This window comes from Schistocerca piceifrons, chromosome 4, assembly GCF_021461385.2.
Source record: "Schistocerca piceifrons isolate TAMUIC-IGC-003096 chromosome 4, iqSchPice1.1, whole genome shotgun sequence".
Lineage (NCBI taxonomy): Eukaryota > Metazoa > Arthropoda > Insecta > Orthoptera > Acrididae > Schistocerca > Schistocerca piceifrons.
In genome coordinates, this window is record NC_060141.1 from 422616638 (window position 1) to 422636360 (window position 19723).

A 19723-nucleotide genomic window follows, 5' to 3' on the forward strand; every position below is an offset into this window, starting at 1 on the left:
GCGAATGAATACCAACTGCCTCTCTGCATTGCCTTTGTTGACTTTGAAAAGGCATTTGACTCCGTTAGCCATGTAGCTGTCCTCCAAGCTTTGAGTGAGCAAGGAGTGGGAGCAGCATACATTGAAGTGCTCAGGAAAATCGACGAGAATTCTTCAGCTTATGTTAACATCGGCGAATCAACTCAAGAATTCCGCATCATGAGGAGTGTCAAGCAAAGCGATCCCATCTCCCCAAAACTGTTCTCTGCTGTATTGGAAATGGCTATGTCAAAGCTGAGCTGGGAAGGTAAGGGAATTAGAATTAATGGAAGAACACTTACCAACTTGAGATTTGCTGATGATATTGCCTTACTGGCCAAAGACTTCGCAGAGCTCCAAAACTTAGTTACAGATCTTGCATAGGAATGTCAGCTGGTTGGCTTGAACATGAACCTTTCCAAAACAAAAGTAATATCCAACAAATGGGTCCCAGCTGGAGATGTGAAAGTCAAGGACAGTCTACTAGAAGAGGTCAGTGAATGTGTCTACCTTGGCCAGATTATAAATATGAAGGGAGACATAAGACCAGAAATCTATCGACGCATCAAGCTTGGCTGGCAAGCATTTGGGAAGAATTCAAAAGTATTCAGATCAAAAATGCCAGTAAACCTGAAGAAAGCAGTATTTGATCAATTCATTCTTCCTGTGATGACGTATGGCTGCGAGACATGGACACTGAACTCATTCACAAAAGGGAAACTTAGGACAGCACAGAGAGCCATGGAGAGATCAATGCTGGGCTATACAAGAAAGGACAGGAAAAGAGCAGATGACGTCCGGTCTGTGACGAAGGTTAATGACATCTTAGAGAGAGTAGGTTCCTTGAAATGGCAGTGGGCTGGCCACGTTGCAAGAAGAAAAGACAACAGATGGACGAAGCTAGTACTGGAGTGGAGTTCGAGAGAGCACCGGAGGCCTAGAGGAAGACCACCAGACAGATGGGACAAAGACATCAAGAAGATCGCTGGTAACACCTGGCAGAGAACTGCCCAAGACCGTCCCACTTGGAGAAGACTGCTGAAAGGCTACCTGAATCCACGACTCGAAGAGGCCACATCATTTAATGATTGAACTGGCTGATGATGATGACATATCCCATGGAGAGTGGCCTCTGGGATGAGGAAAGAAGACAAGGATGTGCATTTACGTGCAATACAGTGAAATGAGTATACATTCCGTAAAACAGTGATAATTATAAATTAACCTAAAATGTAATTTAAGAGTAGGAAGACTTGCATAATAGGAACTTCATCAATTCAATTTTAAACCCCACTACATTGTCTAAATGTCATTTAATATGCTCAGATAGGTTGTCCAATACATGTGTACCTATGTATCTGACTATCTCCTATACTAATGTTAACGCCTTGATGTCTTTGTAGAGATTGTAATTGGAACTAGTTTTAGTTTGTGAACTATTTTTTGTGAAGAGAAAAATATTGGTACAGACAAAGGATGGTCATGAATATAATTATTGTGAAGCAGTTCCCAAAATACCCAATTTTTGGAAGAGGTCTCCGCAAGATATTCTCAAATTAATACTAGATATAATTCTTAGAACATGCTTCCGCATTCTAAAAATACTATCTACTGTAATTTGATTTCTCTTAGAAATGATTCCGTAACTCAATCGTGAGTGGAAATGTGAAGAATTAGCTAGTTTCTCCACTTTTAAATAGCAACAATCATGCGTACTGAAAACTTACCTGAGCTGACAGGTTTCATTAATTCTGGGCAGTGAGTTTTCTTACGCAGGGTGTGGTCTATTTGTAATTCGCTAAACTTAACACTTTCTACTAATTGTGTTGCATTGTTTGAGACTCTTATTTTTACAGCTTGTGGAGTCCTGTGAGAAGCATATAATTGTACATACTGACTCTCGCAAAAATTCAATGTCAATCTATTTGCCTTGAACCACCTTTTGATGTTATGGAACATTTCATTAGCTGCCTTTTCAGTGCGGGGACTGATACTATTTTTTATCGCTGTACTTGTATCGTATACTCTTCTTTCTCCTTTTGCTGGTGCCTTTGTCCCACAGTTTTGCAGGGTTGGCATGGTTACGACGGATTTGGCATGGTTAATTTAAAGGGGTGGCCAGATGCCCTTCCTGTCGCCACTTACTTGTATTGTATACTAAAAGTACAAAATTTACATATTCTGAAACTGCAAGTGGAAGATCTTTCATGTGCATAAGAAACAACAGAGGACCCAAAATCGTAACTGTCTGACTGTTTCACATTCTTAGTGTATATCATAAAATGACTAACATGAAACTGATACACATTCCTTGCGTCAATCAGATTATATAATATTCTAACTTTTACATTAGGGGATCATGGTTCACACAATCAATAGTCTTCATCAAGCAACAAAGTGGTAGTAATTTCTGACTTACTGATTATGGTACATCATCTGTCAAGGTAAATGTAACCTGTACAGCTGACAGACCTTCCTGAAAACAAAACTGTTTGCTACAGAGGATGTTTTACTGTACTAAGCGTGTAAAAAGTACATTGTACATCATTTCTCAAAAATGAGATGGGCTGGTAATTCTTTACTAGCATGTTGTCTCCTTTTGTCTGGAGTGTGTTACAACAGCAGATTTAAGTTTCTCTTGGAAAGTACTGCTGTGAAAAAGATTACTTCCACAAGTAACTCAATATATTACAAAGTTCAAGTGGACAATATTTCATTACTTTACAACTGATTTCATCATAACACTTCAAAATATTTATTTTTTAAGAGAGTTGGTAACACTGAAAACTTCTTTAGGATCAGATGTTAATTTACACATATTCTGAAAGCTAATTTGGCACTAACTTGTATTTCATTATAAATATGCTGACAACAATTTCAGTCTGGAGAGAAAGCAACGCAAGGTACAGAATCATTAATCTTCCAATCCTCTTGCACACTAACTGGATGAAAAAGTTTGTTGTAAGACTGAAAGATAATCCCAAAAGTAGTAGTGAGTCCTTCTGGATTATGATACCAAAACAATTACAGAGCAAAAAAGGATTTGCAGAAATGTGAAACATTACTAATAGCTGCCTTTCCTGGAGACAACTATTATTTGACACAAACATGCCTAACAAGCAAAAGTTTCAATTAAAATATGCTACAGCTATTCCTACATCAGATAAGAAATACAGTTCTTAAAAATGTATCTTTTAATATTGAGTGCTAATGTCACTCTAAAAACTTGCTTTCACAAATTACAGATTTTTCATTAAAGTAAATAATTTTACATGTTATAAAACTACACTCAAAGGTTGAGAGCCATAATAAGTAACCGATCTGTTCCTAGGTTATGATATATGCCTTTACAGTGCTTAAACTTGCTGAAAGGATTTTGAAAGCTGTTGAGACACAACGACATGCTACATAAGGGTGGTAAAAATTTAATTACACAAGCATATGGCTTTACTAACCTATTTGGCTTTTCTCACACTATTCTGATTTTACCAGAAATAATTTTGAATACGATAAAAGTAATCCCTTTTGCAGACATGAGGATTACAGTACTTCCTGTGGGAACCACACTAGCTACATGTTCGGTACAAAACTAGAATTTCAGAAGATACAAATATGAAAGAAGTACATAAAAACAAATTTTAATTTCTTAACATACCATAAAATTCATACACAGTGAAGCAAAATGAAATTCAAATTTCTGAAGTGTGTAATGCACCGTATGGGGATGGAGAGATACAGTCATAAGCCAATCCCCCTCCCCAAGCTATGAAATTCTCAATGATATCCTCTTCACATTCTGTTGAAACAGTTCCATCTTCCTGCATCAGATGGCATGATATGATAGAGTGTCATTCTTTACTTTGCAATCAGGTGATATTTCCACAAGATACATGGAAAAATGAGAGTTAGCTCAGGAGCTTGTAAAGCTTCTTTCCATATACAATGAAAGTTTGTAAGTAACAATAGTGGAAATGAAGTCTGATCCTTTTGATACTGACAGTCCTGTAACTTGGCATCCATCAAACTGCTGTTACAGCTCCAATGTTCTTTCATAACTATATAACAATGTTTACTTCTGGTAACTATTGTTCAGTGGCTTGTGACTTTGTGTCTCTCAAGGAGCTTGCTCATACACTTCATAACTATCTTTTGTGTTAATGAGAAAACTTTATGGGCATATTTCAGTGACTGATTAATGCTATAATAATGTAACTGTAATGACAATAGACTTATAAAAATATTTTTCTCATTGTGGTGACATCGTGCGATTACGTAGTGCTGTGTCACGCATGCCACATGCGTGTGTTTACAAACACGGTGCTGTCAAGCAATTTGCACCAGACATCAGACACACTGTGTTCTATATATAAGTGTTTTGGTTTTATTATTCTTTGATTATGGTATTCATATTTTGTATCTTCTATACTGCTAGTGGAGTTTGTGCATAGTTGTGAGATACACTACTGGCCATTAAAGTTGCTACACCAAGAAGAAATGCAGATGATAAACAGGTATTCATTGGACACATATATTATACTAGAACTGACATGTGATTACATTTTCACGCAATTTGGGTGCATAGATCCTGAGAAATTAGTACCCAGAACAACCACCTCTGGCCGTAATAACGGCCTTGATACGCCTCGGCATTGAGTCAAACAGAGACTGGATGACGTGTACAGGTACAGCTGCCCATGCAGCTTCAACACGATACCACAGTTCTTCAAGAGTAGTGACTGGCGTATTGTGACGAGACAGTTGCTCGGCTGCCATTGACTAGACAGTTTTAATTGTGGAGAGATCTGGAGAATGTGCTAGCCAGGGCAGCAGTCGAACATTTTCTGTATCCAGAAAGGTCCATACAGGACCTGCAACATGCAGTCGTGCATTATCCTGCTGAAATGTAGGGTTTCGCAGGGATCAAATGAAGGGTAGAGCCATGGGTTGTAACACATCTGAAATGTAACGTCCACTGTTCAAAGTGCCGTCAGTGCGAACAAGAGGTGATCGAGACGTGTAACCAATGGCACCCAATACCATCATGTCGGGTGATATGCCAGTATGGCGATGACGAATACATGCTTCCAATGTGCATTCACCGTGATGTCGCCAAACACAGATGCGACCATCATGATGCTGTAAACAGAACCTGGATTCATCCGAAAAAATGACATTTTGCCATTCGTGCACCCAGGTTCGTCGTTGAGTACACCATCACAGGCGCTCCTGTCTGTGATGCAGCGTCAAGGGTAACCGCAGCCATGGTCTCCGAGCTGATAGTCCATGCTGCTGCAAACGTCGTCGAACTGTTCGTGCAGGTGGTTGTCATCTTGCAAATGTCCCCATCTGTTGACTCAGGGATCGAGACGTGGCTGCATGATCCGTTACAGGCATGTGGACAAGATGCCTGTCATCTCGACTGCTAGTGATACGAGGCCGTTTGGATCCAGCACGGCATTCTGTATTACCCTCCTGAACCCATCAATTCCACATTCTGCTAACAGTCATTGGATCTCGACCAACGCGAGCTGCAATGTTGCGATACGATAAACCGCAATCGCGATAGGCTACAATGCGACCTCTATCAAAGTCGGAAATGTGATGGTACACATTTCTCCTCCTTACACGAGGCATCACAACAACGTTTCACCAGGCAACGCTGGTCAACTGCTGTTTGTGTATGAGGATTCGGTAGGAAACTTTCCTCATGTCAGCACGTTGTAGGTGTCGCCACCGGCACTAACCTCGTGTGAATGCTCTGAAAAGCTAATCATTTGCATATCACAGCATCTTCTTCCTGTCGCTTAAATTTTGCGTCTGAAGCACGTTATCTTTGTGGTGTAGCAATTTTAATGGGCAGTAGTGTAATTCTGATGTTTGGTCACTGCATATTAAGTGATTTCGAAATGCAAGCTCAGAAACAATCGAACTTGCCGTGTATTTTTCTTTTGCTGCGATCACTAAAGAGAGCTTTTGTGTAGTTTGTTCTGTTGTATTAAGTGTACGCAGGTTCTAATAACTGAACGACAGTCCACACAGTTTGTACCTACAAAGTGGTGGCCCCTTACATGATTTATCTGCAAAGTATCATTGAATTAATGAGTGCTTACGAAAGAGATTTGCAAAATGACTGATGCAAATCCTGCCTTGTCATGACTGGCTGTAAGACCACCTCTTTCTGGCCACACAATCCAGCTTTATGATTTGCGCAGGTGGAAGCCAGTTTTGTTTTTTATACCGGAATTTCAGCAGGCACTAATTCTGTGCTGGTAGTAGGCCAAGTAGGCCAGCAGTACACTGCGGAAGTGCAGGATATAATTTCCTCACCACCAGAAGCTAACTCCTACAACCAACTTAAAGTGGAATTGATCTGGTGAGTGTCAGCATCACAGGAGGGGCAAATCTATCAGGTTCTCACTCAGGAGGATATTGGGGATAGAAAGCCTTTGCAATACTTGCGGCACTTAAGAAGCATTAGACATGGGAACCGTTCCAATAGCTTACTGTGCATAATAAGGAGCAGTCGTTTGCCAATGACTGTTAAAGAAATCCTAGCATCACAGTCTGACACAGCCTTGGACATAGCAGCAGAGAACACACATAAGATCAAGGATGTGATGACACCGGCTCCTGTTAGCATGATCACTGGACAGTGTACTAGTGCACACCAACTGTTTCGTGCACAGATTACGACGCCTTAGTGATCGAGGTACAACTATTGTCGCAGCAGATCAGTGAACTGTTTATACTGATGCGACCTGAGCAATTACAGAGGCCATAATCGATACCACCGACACTCACGCAGCAGATCATTGATGACCTCTTCCACAACTGAGCCTGAACAGCAAGAAAACTCCCTGCATTTAACCAAATGGCAGTTGTGGTCAGAAGTAGGTGCCTCCTCCAATTGCCAATCAGTGTCTCCAGGCCTATTTGTTAGTGATTGGCAGTTTGGCATGAAATACAAGGGGCATTCAAAAAGAAACAAGCTGGAGGCATAATTACAGAAACCAGTACCTGTATGTTAGAAGTACTGAGCCTGGCTTTTGAGACACTTGTCCCACTGTGACACAAGGCAGTGAATGGCTGTCTCATAAGATTCCGGGGGCTGCGACGTTAACAAGTTCCACACATACAGCTGGATGTTGTCGCCCGAGGTGAATCGTTTGCCCATCAGGGCCTTTTTAAGGGGAGCAAAAATGGTGTAATAACAGGGGGAGAGGTCCGGACTGTATGGAGGTTCGTCGAGAACCTCCCACTTGAATTTCTGCAGGAGTGCTGCGACTGTGTTGGCCATATGAGGCTTTGCATTGTCGTGGAGCAGAATGACCCAATGGGTGAGATACCTGGTCATTTTGATTTGATCGCTTCGTGAAGGGTGGTCAAGGTTTGCGAGTAATGATGGGTATTCACTGTTGCCCCGTTCTGCAGGAAGTGAATCAGAAGGGGGCCATCTCGGTCAAAGAAGGATGTCAGCATAATCTTTCCTGCACTTGTGTGGATGGCCTTGGCTTTTTTTGGTGGTAGTGATCCTGGTTGCTTCCACTGGAGATTTTGTCATTTTGATTCATGATACCATGACTCTTCTCCAGCCACCACTCATGCCAGGAACACATTCCCTTCCCGAGCATAGTGCTGGAGATGAGCAAGACAGTGGCAATTTGACATGCTTCCTGGTGTGGTTAAAGACTGTGGGGCAGCCATTGTGCACACACTTTGCGCATGTGCAGTCATTCCTTCATAATGGTGTGAACACTTCTGACGCTCAATTCGACCATGGTGGCTATGGCTTTCACTGTCACTTGGCATTCCTTGGTAATGAGTGCATCCACCAGCTGGACAATGTCATTCATAATGCATTGTGGTGCTCCAGACCAGGCATCATCGACTAACGACACCCGTCCTTCCCTGAAGCACTTGTGCCACGCCTTGACCCTGGTGGAAGGACCACTGCGCAAGGGACATGCAGTGTTCACTGTACACTTGTGACATTCATCAATGAATGTCCGTTCCTCCTACTCCATCTGCTGTCAAAAAATGAACAACACCTCTCTGCTCTTTGTTTGATGCCTCCATGTCACTGTTTGCAATGTGACTGGCAGCATTGGAAGATTGATGAATGCTGCTGCTAGCACTGTATAGTCACGTGATGTGTTTGCGTGCCCTCTAGTGACGGGCTGTGAACTTCCACGTTCTGGTCAGAACCACACCTCATTACACATGCCCTGATATTACCCTCCTGTCACCAGTTTGCGCATTCCGGATGCCGGCTCGTTTCTTGTTGTACACCCTTTATACTTAATAAACAATGGCTCCAATTTGCCCATTTACCCAAGGATTATGTTGCTCTCTGATCAATTACACAGGAAAGTGTGATAAAGAGATAAGATGACGAATCATTCTTGGGCAAGCCGCAATGATCAAACTCCTTAGGATATGGCAGAATCGGGCAATATCCAAGACAACAAAGATGCGCTTGGTAGAAGCTTTGGTGTTTCCTGTATTCTTACATGAATGCAAGACCTGGACCGTGAAAGGTAGTGATAAGAGCCGCATTGATGCCTTTGAGATGTGATGTTGGCAGAGGATACTATGTGTACCATTACACAAAAAAGAACAAATGTTTCAATAACAGAAGAATTTAAAATCACAAGAAGGTTATCTTCTCATTGTAATGGATCTGGGAGATGTGTTATTTTTTACTGGATTTGTCGATACCAAATTGTAAATGTTTTATTATATTTTTGTCAGAATATTTTTTTTATTGTAATTTGCCTTATTATATGCTAATTTACTTACATTTTTGAGAATGAAAGCATACTGATTACTATTAGTAATTGTGATGAATAATATCAGAGAGACTGATTACAAGTGGAAGCTTGTGTGTTGTGCAAAATGTCTTTGACGCTAGAGTCGTCTCTGACTGTAGTCAGTCAGCAGTGAACTCTTGGCGTCCATGGTGTTGACGGTAGAACAATGTGCAGTTTGCCGTCATAAATAATTTGTTAGTGAACAGGAAGAATGAATTATGTTACCACTTTTTTTATATAAATTTTAAGAAGAAACCACATTCGAAGAAATGGTATTTGAAGCACCAAAAATGAGGCAAACACATTGAACCAGGTCATTTCTGCAACCGACAAAACTACGTTGTGGAGTCATACTTCCACTAGACAACTGAAGCCAAGACAAATATCGGCTTGTAAACATTTTACGGAAAAGGTAATGTCACAAAATATGTCAAATTTAAGTAAATAAAAAGTAGTGACCATATTTCAACTGGGGGCTCAGCCGGGATACCATATTTCAACTGGGGACTGTAGCCGGGATATTGTGTTCACGAGATCTTCAACAGTGCTACGAGGAAGAAAATTTTTGTGTGTTAATACCAGTTTTTTCAGAATGTGTGTTACAGTATTTGTGTTCATCGTGAAGTAAAAGTTTTGGAGAAGAAATGTGTCGGCAAAAAATATAATTTTCGACAGAAGAAGCAATTTCAAGAATTTTGGTCAACAATCACATGGATGGAAAACGTGGATTTGCAACAGTAGAAGAGTGTTCCAGATAAGTCACGAAACCCTGGTATTTTGTTAAAACAATCTTTTTATCTTGTTTTGTATTGTTGTGTATACATTTTTTTTCTTCACAATGACTTATGGGATTTTCGAGAGTATTGTGCCTAAAGTAGAAAGTAGTAATTTAATAGACTTTGAAAATCAGGACAGGTCAAATGAAACAGAAAGAACCGATCAATTTGATTTAAAAAGTTTTCTTGTAAATTTCACGAAAGAAATTAAACAATCAGTTGACGACAATAAGACTTACTGGGATGAAAAAATTGATAACATTTTGTTGCAAGTCCAAGCAGTCAATACCCAAGTGGGTGATCTTTTGAACAGAGTTGGCAGTGTTGAGGAAAAAATTGAATCTGTGGAAGCAAAAGTAAATGAAATTGATGCTAAACTGAGCGATGAAATTAATACTGTAAAAAATGAGTTACTGGTAGATAGGGAAAGAAATTTAATTGCTTTTAATGAGATAAAATGGGAAATTAAAAATTTGGATGAGAATACTAAAGTTTCAATAAAAAATGCACAACAAGAAACTGACAATCGTTTGGTTACTCTAGAAAAAAAAAGTAGAGTGTAATGATTTAGAAAACAAAAAAATCTGTCAAAGAACTTAGCGAAAAAATTGAAAGTTTTGACATTGAATTTCAAAGCAAAAATCACAATGTCAACACATGCAATCTTGTATCTAATATTCCAGTGAAGCACTTTTCGGTAGATGGACCCTTACATCCCGTTGATTTTATACAGTATTGTAAGGATTGTTTTTTACCTCACTCACCAGATGATATGAAAATTAAATTTGTGAAAAAAATCTTGGAAGGGGAAGCTTTGACTTGGGCAAACCAGATTGTAACTTTGGGGATGACCTTTTCAGAATTTGAATCAAAATTTCTGGAAAATTTTTGGGATGATCTTAAACAAACTAGAATCAAAAGTGAATTTTTGAATGGGAGAAACTATAGAGAATCAGATGGGAGCATGAAACAATTTTGCAAAAGTGAACTTCAAAAACTTATTCATTTAACAAAACCTTTGGATGACTTGATCAAAATCGATACCTTAAAGAGAAGATTGCCATCAGCAATGCAGTTGAGTTGTCCTGATAGTAATGTAGAGCAGTTTCTCAATTATATTGAAAAGTTGGATAGGGTAACAACAAGAACACACAGTGGGTTTACTCAGAAAGGTAATGGTCAAAATTGGGGAAATGACAACTTTCAAAAAAGGGAACAAAACAATTATCATAGTGTCAGTCAAAATTCAGGGGGATATAACAATTTTCAAAAGAAGGACCATAATTTTCATCCAAAACAAGAACAACATTTTCGCAGAAATAATCAACAAAATAGAGAACACTTTAGGGATCAAAATCACAGAAATTTTGATAGAGATCAGTACAATAGAAATTAACAACAATCAGGTAATGTTTGGCATAGGAATGGGAACAGAAATGTTGATCAGAGACATTGGCAGAACCACAATCAGCAGTTCAAGCAGGAACAAGTTGTAATTCAGGAAATAAAAAATGAGTAGACGCCCTCTTGAAGGTCCACAAGGTTGAGGCAGAAGGTGAGCATGATGAAAGGACCAATGGATGTGACTATCATAAACCCAAACATGACAGTTCCAAACCTAAGCTACCACATGAGGTCATTAGTTGTTACTTATTGAAGAAATTTCAAGAGGAAAATAATGATGATATTGATAAAGATAAAATTTTCAGTACACAAGAACATACAGTAGATAAAAGTAATTGTGATTCATTTAATTTGACAGAGTTTTACACTTGGGCAGAAAAGAACAACACTTTGTCAGATGATGTAATTTGTAGTAGTTCAGAGACGTGTGTGAATGAAAGAGAGAATGCATGCTGTGAGAATGAAAATATTGGTGAAAGGGATCTGGTAACTTTAGAAAGGGGAAATAATATTTTAGGGGATAATTTGAATGTGTATGACCTGAATATGTATAATGATAATGATGATGATGATAAAGTTGGTAATGGTATTGATGATGATGTTGAGGAAAGGTGTTTCATTAGTTTAAATAGGGAGTTGGGTATACACATGGTTGAAAATGGATTAAATAGTGAGAATATTATAGAAATTCCCAGGGATGTTACCAGGATGAATAAGGCTCACAAGCTGGGTGTATGTGAAAGTGTGAATTTTGATGTCGTTGGTAAAGAATCTGACTACACAAATAATGATGACACGTGTATAACTTCTAGCCTAAGTGAAACTTTTACAGATACTAATGACACACACACATTTCTCATGAATCTATGGCTGAACAGTGAAACTATTTCTTTTGACAAGAACTTTAGAAAGATGCTTATTAATGTATGTGAAACTGTATGTCCTGAGTGGTGGAAAAAGATGAGATATTTTATTTTTGAAAAGCTGAAGGATAAGTACTTCAATAGTATACAATGTGATTTGGATGAAAATTCTTGGCTATTTGAGATAATAGAGAGTACTAATGACAATTTTGTATCTTGTGCAAATTTTATAACTGTGATGAATAATACATATAATGGTATACCATATGATTCTGATCAGTATAGGTTTGGGGAAATTGAAAGTGATTTATTACATGAGGATACAGGTTCTGAGAAAAGTGATCAATTTTGCAGTCCTTATATAAAAGTTCAAATTGGGTCATGGATTGGTAAATGTTTAATTGATACAGGAAGTGTGATCTCGGGAATATCTGAAAGGTTAAGCAAGAAATTGAAAGTGGGGAAAGATTATGTTGAAATGCCAGTTGTTGAGGTAAAGATAAAAGGTGCTACTGGGAAGAGCAGAAAATTGGTAAAAAGCCAGGCTTTAGTGACATTTTTATTTGAAGGCAAGTTGTTCACACATGGATGTTTTGTAATTCAGGAATTTAATGAGGATTTTCTTTTGGGTGTGAACTGGATAGTAAAAGTAAATACAGCATTTGATTGGGTTGGAAGGAAACTTTTGATAGAAACTAGTGAAAGGGAATACATTCAGACAAATTTTGTGAACACACTTGGTGATCAGAGTAATGGAAATTTTGACAGTATCAATTTACTAAAAGAAAATAGATTGGAGAATATTGAAACTCATAGATTTGATACTGATAAAGTTGAATTTGGGAATTTAGTAAATTTGAAAATTTCAGAAACACAAAATTTATCTGGGGAGCAAAAACAACAGTTAGAAAATCTACTGTGGGAAAACAGTGATGTTTTCAGTGACATACCTGGTAGGGTAAAGGGTTATCAGTGTGAGCTTCAGGTAAAACCTCATGAACCACTTTTCATAATACCATACAGTATTGCAATATCAAAAAGACTTGCTGTTGAGAAAGAGCTGAAAAAGATGGAAGGATGTAGTATAATAGAAAGGAGTATCAGTGCATATAATAATCCTCTAGTAGTAGTTTCGAAAAAAGATGGTGGAGTAAGATTGGTTTTGGGCTCTAGGCACTTAAACATAATTTTGTTCAGACAGACAGACCATCCCGAAAATATTGACGAGTTACTCTATAAATTTACAGATATAAAATATATGTCAAGTTTGGATCTAACTTCGGGTTTTCATCAGGTACCACTTTCGGTTAATTCTATGAAATATACTGCTTTCTTGTACAATGCTAAGAGTTACCAATATTGTGTTGTGCCATTTGGGTTAAATTCTTCTGTTTCCAAATTTATAAGAGCTTTGGATCATGTACTGGGGCAAGAACTTGCGTCTAAACTGATAATTTATGTAGATGACATTTTGGTTACAGGGCAAAATTGGGAGGAACATTTTTCGATTTTTAAGTCAGTTTGTGAAAAACTTAGAAAAGGGGGGATGACATTGAAATTAGAGAAATGTAAATTTGCAGTTTCTGAATTAAAATTTTTGGGTCATGTTGTCACAGACAAGGGAATTTTGGCAGATCCAGAAAAAATTAAAGCAATTTCAGAAATTCCTATTCCTAAGAATAAAAAACAATTAAAGTCGTTCTTTGGGTTATGCGGTTATTACCGAAAACATATAAGTGATCAGAGTCTGATTGCACCATGTTTAAGTCAGTTACTTAAGAAAGACATTGTTTGGGTTTGGGATAAAAGTTGTCAGGAAGAGTTTGATAAAATTAAGCAAGAGTTGAGGAAGCAACACTTATTAGACAGACCTGATTTTAATTTACCATTTTGTTTGTACACTGATAGCAGTAATTATGGGCTTGGAGCAGAGTTATTTCAAGAAAGAGTAGAGAATGGAGTTAAGATACATTGTACCATAGCATTTGCAAGCAGAATGTTGCTCAAGCATGAGAAAAATTTTACAGTCACAGAGAAGGAACTTTTGGCAATTCATTGGCCTTTTACAAAATTTAGAATTTACCTTATTGGACATAAAACCATAGTATTTTCGGGTCACAAAGCTTTGAGTTACTTACAAGAGTGCAAATTATACCACAGTAGATTGACCAGATGGGCAATATTTCTGCAACAGTTTGACTTTGAAATCAAACACATAAAAGGTTCTGAGAATGTAGTAGCTGATTCACTTTCAAGGTTACCAATTGGGGGAGAAAAGGAGATTTTTGAACAAGAGGAGGAAAAGCAATTTAAAATTAGATACTTGAAAGGGGTGGAAAATGAGAAAACAATTAGAACTATGTGTAACAAAATTAGAAAAAAATTAAAATTTAGATCAAAGTTGGAAATTAATCAAAGAATGTTTAGGCAAGAAGGGGTATGAGAAACTTGATAAATTTTACAAATTACATAAGGGGATTTTATTTCGGAGAACAGATGTAGATTCTGATAATTGGAAACTGTGTTGGCCAGAGGCAGATGCTGAAAAGCTGATCATTTACATACATGTCTGCTTGTGTCTGTGTATGTGTGGATGGATATGTGTGTGTGTGTGTGTGCGAGTGTATACCTGTCCTTTTTTCCCCCTAAGGTAAGTCTTTCCGCTCCCGGGATTGGAATGACTCCTTACCCTCTCCCTTAAAACCCATATCCTTTTGTCTTTCCTTCTCCTTCCCTCTTTCCTGACGAGGCAACAATTTGTTGCGAAAGCTTGAATTTTGTGTGTATGTTTGTGTTTGTTAGTGTGTCTATCGACCTGCCAGCGTTTTTGTTCGGTAAGTCACCTCATCTTTGTATTTATATATAATTTTTCCCACGTGGAATGTTTCCTTCCATTATATATATATATATATGTGTGTGTGTGTGTCTGCTTGTGTCTGTATATGTGTGGATGGATATGTGTGTGTGTGCGAGTGTATACCCGTCCTTTTTTCCCCCTAGGGTAAGTCTTTCCGCTCCCGGGATTGGAATGACTCCTTACCCTCTCCCTTAAAACCCACATCCTTTTGTCTTTCCCTCTCCTTCCCTCTTTCCTGATGAGGCAACAGTTTGTTGCGAAAGCTTGAATTTTGTGTGTATGTTTGTGTTCGTTTGTGTGTCTGTCGACCTGCCAGCACTTTCATTTGGTAAGTCACATCATCTTTGTTTTTAGATATATTTTTCCTACGTGGAATGTTTCCCTCTATTATAACCATATATATATATATATATATATATATATATATATATATATATATATATATATATATATATATATATATATATATATATATAATAGAGGGAAACATTCCACGTGGGAAAAATATATCTAAAAAGAAAGATGATGAAACTTACCAAACAAAAGCGCTGGCAGGTCGATAGACACACAAACAAACACAAACATACACACAAAACCCTACACTATATATGTCCAATATCATTTTTACTGTACAATATGTAAGCATAATGAAATTAATATTAATATGAAGGAAAAAAAAAAAAAAAAAAAAAAATTTAAATCTTATTGTAGGAAATGAGTTTTACCTTACTATTATTTTCAATCTGTATGCTGTATGTTAGAATATTTCTCATGTATGTTTTACGCCATGTATATTTGTCATGTTAAATAATTTCTTTACTTGAATTTTTTGTGTATGAGATTGATGGGGAAGGATCATTGCAACAACAGTCACTAACAAGTCCACAGATTCAAAGAGCCCAAATTTGGGAGAGGTTATCAGACTGCATCATTAATGTACTAATTGTGTAATACAGATCCATTACTGAGTGTGTTCGGGATTTTGTTGTATACGTTCATAACAACAAAAGCCCTGGGGAGCAGTTGTAATGGATCTGGGAGATGTGTTATTTTTTACCGGATTTGTCGATACCAAATTGTAAATGTTTTCTTATATTTTTGTCAGAATATTTTTTTTATTGTAATTTGCCTTATTATATGCTAATTTACTTATATTTTTGAGAGTGAAAGCATACTGATTACTATCAGTAATTGTGACGAATAATATCAAAGAGACTGATTACAAGTGGAAGCTTGTGTGTTGTGTAAAATGTCTTTGACACTAGAGTCGTCTTGGACTGTAGTCAGTCGGCAGTGAACTCTTGGTGTCCACGGTGTTGACGGTAGAACAATGTGCAGGTCGCCGTCATAAATAATTTGTTAGTGAACAGAAAGAATGAATTATGTTACCACTTTTTTTATATAAACTTTAAGAAGAAACCACATTCGAAGAAATGGTATTTGAAGCACCAAAAATGAGGCAAACACATTGAACCAGGTCATTTCTGCAACCGACAAAACTGCATTGTGGAATCATACTTCCACTAGACAACCGAAGCCAAGACAAATATCGCCTTGTAAACATTTTACGGAAAAGGTACTGTCACGAAATATGTAAAATTTGAGTAAATAAAAAGTAGTGACCATATTTCATCGTGTAAGCTAAAGATACTTTCAATTTCTTGGGCACATCTCGAGAAGGAAAGGGGATAATTTAGAGAAGACCATCATCCCGGGAAAAACTGAGGGCAGAAGACCAAGTGGGAGATCACCAAACAGATGGCTGGATCAAGCAAAGAAGATTACCAACCTGCCTCTTCACATTATATTAAGAAAGGCTGAAGATTGCTGTGGATGGAGACATCTGCCTGAAGTTACAACTACATAAGAATGAATGAGGAAAGGAGGTCGCAACACTCAGCAATGAGTAAAACGACTAATGATAATGAAGTTGCACAAATAATAGTAACCACCCACATTATTCTGTCAAATAACTGCAAACACCTCAGTCATGCTTCCTACTCTGCTCTTGGAACTAGACTTGGTTTTATGATGAGCCTTTGCATCGGATTTCACTGTTGCGGAAGTTGCTGAACTTATCATTGGAGTGGGCTTCCTCATCCGTTATTAAATACTGGCGGATATGAAGAACTCACACCTAATTGACAACACCACAGGCTTAACCATGTTCAGAATTCAGCAGTTCATACTGTCAAAAGCTTTCAAAATGTGGCGCTACAGAAGAATGCTGAAGATTAGATGGTTAGATCACATAACTAATGAGGAGGTACTGAATAGGATTGGGGAGAAGAGGAGTTTGTGGCACAACTTGACTAGAAGATGGGATCGGTTGGTAGGACATGTTCTGAGGCATCAAGGGATCACAAATTTAGTATTGGAGTGAAGCGTGGAGGGTAAAAATCGTAGAAGGAGACCAAGAGATGAATACACTAAGCAGATTCAGAAGGATGTAGGGTGCAGTAGGTACTGGGAGATGAAGAAGCTTGAACAGGATAGAGCAGCATGGAGAGCTGCATCAAACCAGTCTCAGGACTGAAGACCACAACAACAACAACAACAACTGTCAAAATAATTCGAGCAGGTGGCGAGTACGTGGAGCTGATGCATAGATTTCTGGCTCTAATGTGATGCCCTGGAGTGCTAAAGGAGATAAAGCAAGACACTGTCAACTACATAGAGATGACCAACAGTCCCCTTATATCTTGCAGACCACTATGTTTGGCTCCAGATCATATTAAAATTGTGAAAGCAGAGTATGATTTGTGGTGGTGTAATGGGGTCTTCCAACAGACCCTGGTCCTCACCACTACATTTGATACTGAAAAAGCGTGGTGCATGGCAACCTTGTCGTGGCTACAGAGCCCTGAATGCCAGAACAATACCTGACAGATATCCAGTGCCATTGTTCTGTGACTACAATTATGCATTGAGTGGTGCAGTTATTTTTAGTGGCCTGGGCTGTGAAAAACTGTATCTACAGATCCTTGTAGCTAAACATGGCATTCCCAAGACAGTGATCATCACTCTTTTTGGCCTGTTTGAGAGCAAATTTATGAATTTTGGACTCAAGGAATGCTGCTCAAACACAGCAACACTCCACTGATTCAGTGCTACAGGGCCTTACTTTTTCTCTTGCCTACCTGTACAATATTTTAGTTCTTTGGTCACTGCCAGAGCAACATTGGCAACATTTAATGTAAGTTTGAAGCGGTTTTAACACCACTCTATCATCCTAAACACTGTCAAATGTGCCTTTGGCAAGCCCCAAGTGGATTTCCTAGGACACAGGATAACAATGGCAGGATCGCTACCACTGTCAGAGAAGCTGGAAACTGTCTAACGAACTTCACACCCAAACACGTATGTGTGTGGCATTTGAATCAGCCAGAAAGAGCATCACAGATGGGGCACTACTGGCATACCCCAAGCCTAATACTCTTCTGGCACCAGTAGTTGACGCCAGCCAGTTGGCGATCGGCACAGCATTACAACAATGATTAGTGACACACAGCAACCACCTGCTTTTTTCTTGTGCAAACTATCACCCCCACAAAAGCTGTGGTGTGCCCATGACATAGAACTCCTCGCCGCTTATAAATCAGTCAAATACTTCAGGCCTCACCTACAAGCTAGAGACTTTATTATATACACTGATCATGAACTGCTAACTTACATCTTTCACCAGAGTTACACAAACTTTTCACCTAGGCAACACAGTCAGCTAATGTTCATCATGCAGTTCAGCATGGATGCCTGGCACATCTCTGGTACTGACAATGTGGTGGCCGATTGTTTGTCTCAGGTTGGAAGCATTACTAGCACGATCGATTACACCAAACTCACTGTCACTCAACAATCAGATCAGGAACTACAAGGACTTTTATCAACAGGAACATCGACACTGGATTCATTACTTATCCAAATTCTTGAGAGTGATGTCAAACGGTATTGTGACATGATCACATCAAAACTGCAGCCATTCCTACCAACAGTCTTCAGAAGAGATGTCTTCAATATGCTACATGGCTTATGTCACCCCAGTATTCAATCGACGACACACCTAGTGACAAATCGTTACATGTAGCTGGAAATAGTGAAAGACTGCCATGAACAGGTGAGGTGTTGTGTTAAATGCCAATGCAGCAAGATACGCCACCACATGCAAACACCGATAGCAAACTTTTCGACCACGACGCCCTGTTTCAATCATGTCCATGTCGACATTGTGTGTTTGACACGGTGCCCCTGTCAGGCTGCTGGCAAAGGTATCAGCATAAGGAGTAGGTTCCCAGATTTGAGAGTGTCTCAGAGATTTCTTAAGCAACAGAATCCAGTATGTTGTCCTCAATAGTGAGTGTTCATCAGAGCAAGGGCATCCCAGGGAAATATGATAGGCCTGCTATTATTCTCCATATACATAAATAATATGATGGTAAGGGTGAGCAAAAATCTGTGGTTATTTGCTGATGATGCTGTGAGTGTGGGAAGGGTCATCATTGTGTGTCTGTAGGAGAATAAAAGATGACTTAGACAAAACTTCTAGCTGGTACGATGAATAGCATCTAGCTCTAAATGTACACAAATGTAAGTTAATGCAGATGAGTAGAAAAAACAATTCTGCAGCCAGACACAGTGGTTTGTGTGTGTGTGTGTGTGTGTGTGTGTGTGTGTGTGTGTGTGTGCGTGCGCGCGCGCGCGCAACCTGCTGATACGTGAATGTGAATGTATGTGTGTGTGTGTGTGTGTGTGTGTGTGTGTTGTCTATTTCCGAAGAAGGCCTTCTGGTCAAAAGTTTGTGTGTTACGCAGTCTTTCTGGTGTGCCTGTCTGTTACTCAACATCTCCGTTATATGGCGAGTATCAGTCTATCCTTTTCATAAAATCATCAACATGCAAGTATTACAGAGATGCTCTGGGAACTCAAATGGCAATCCCTGGAGGGAAGACGACATTCTTTTCAAGGAACACTGTTGAAAGAAAATTTAGAGACTTGTCA

General features: G+C 38.8%; 1 protein-coding gene across 1 annotated transcript in view; it reads right to left on the minus strand.

Annotated features, from left to right (window-relative positions):
• The window catches only part of LOC124794671 (serine/threonine-protein kinase Genghis Khan), a 367558-nt gene that overhangs the window by 48068 nt on the left and 299767 nt on the right, over positions 1 to 19723 (minus strand). The gene's annotated exons all lie outside the window — the stretch shown is intronic.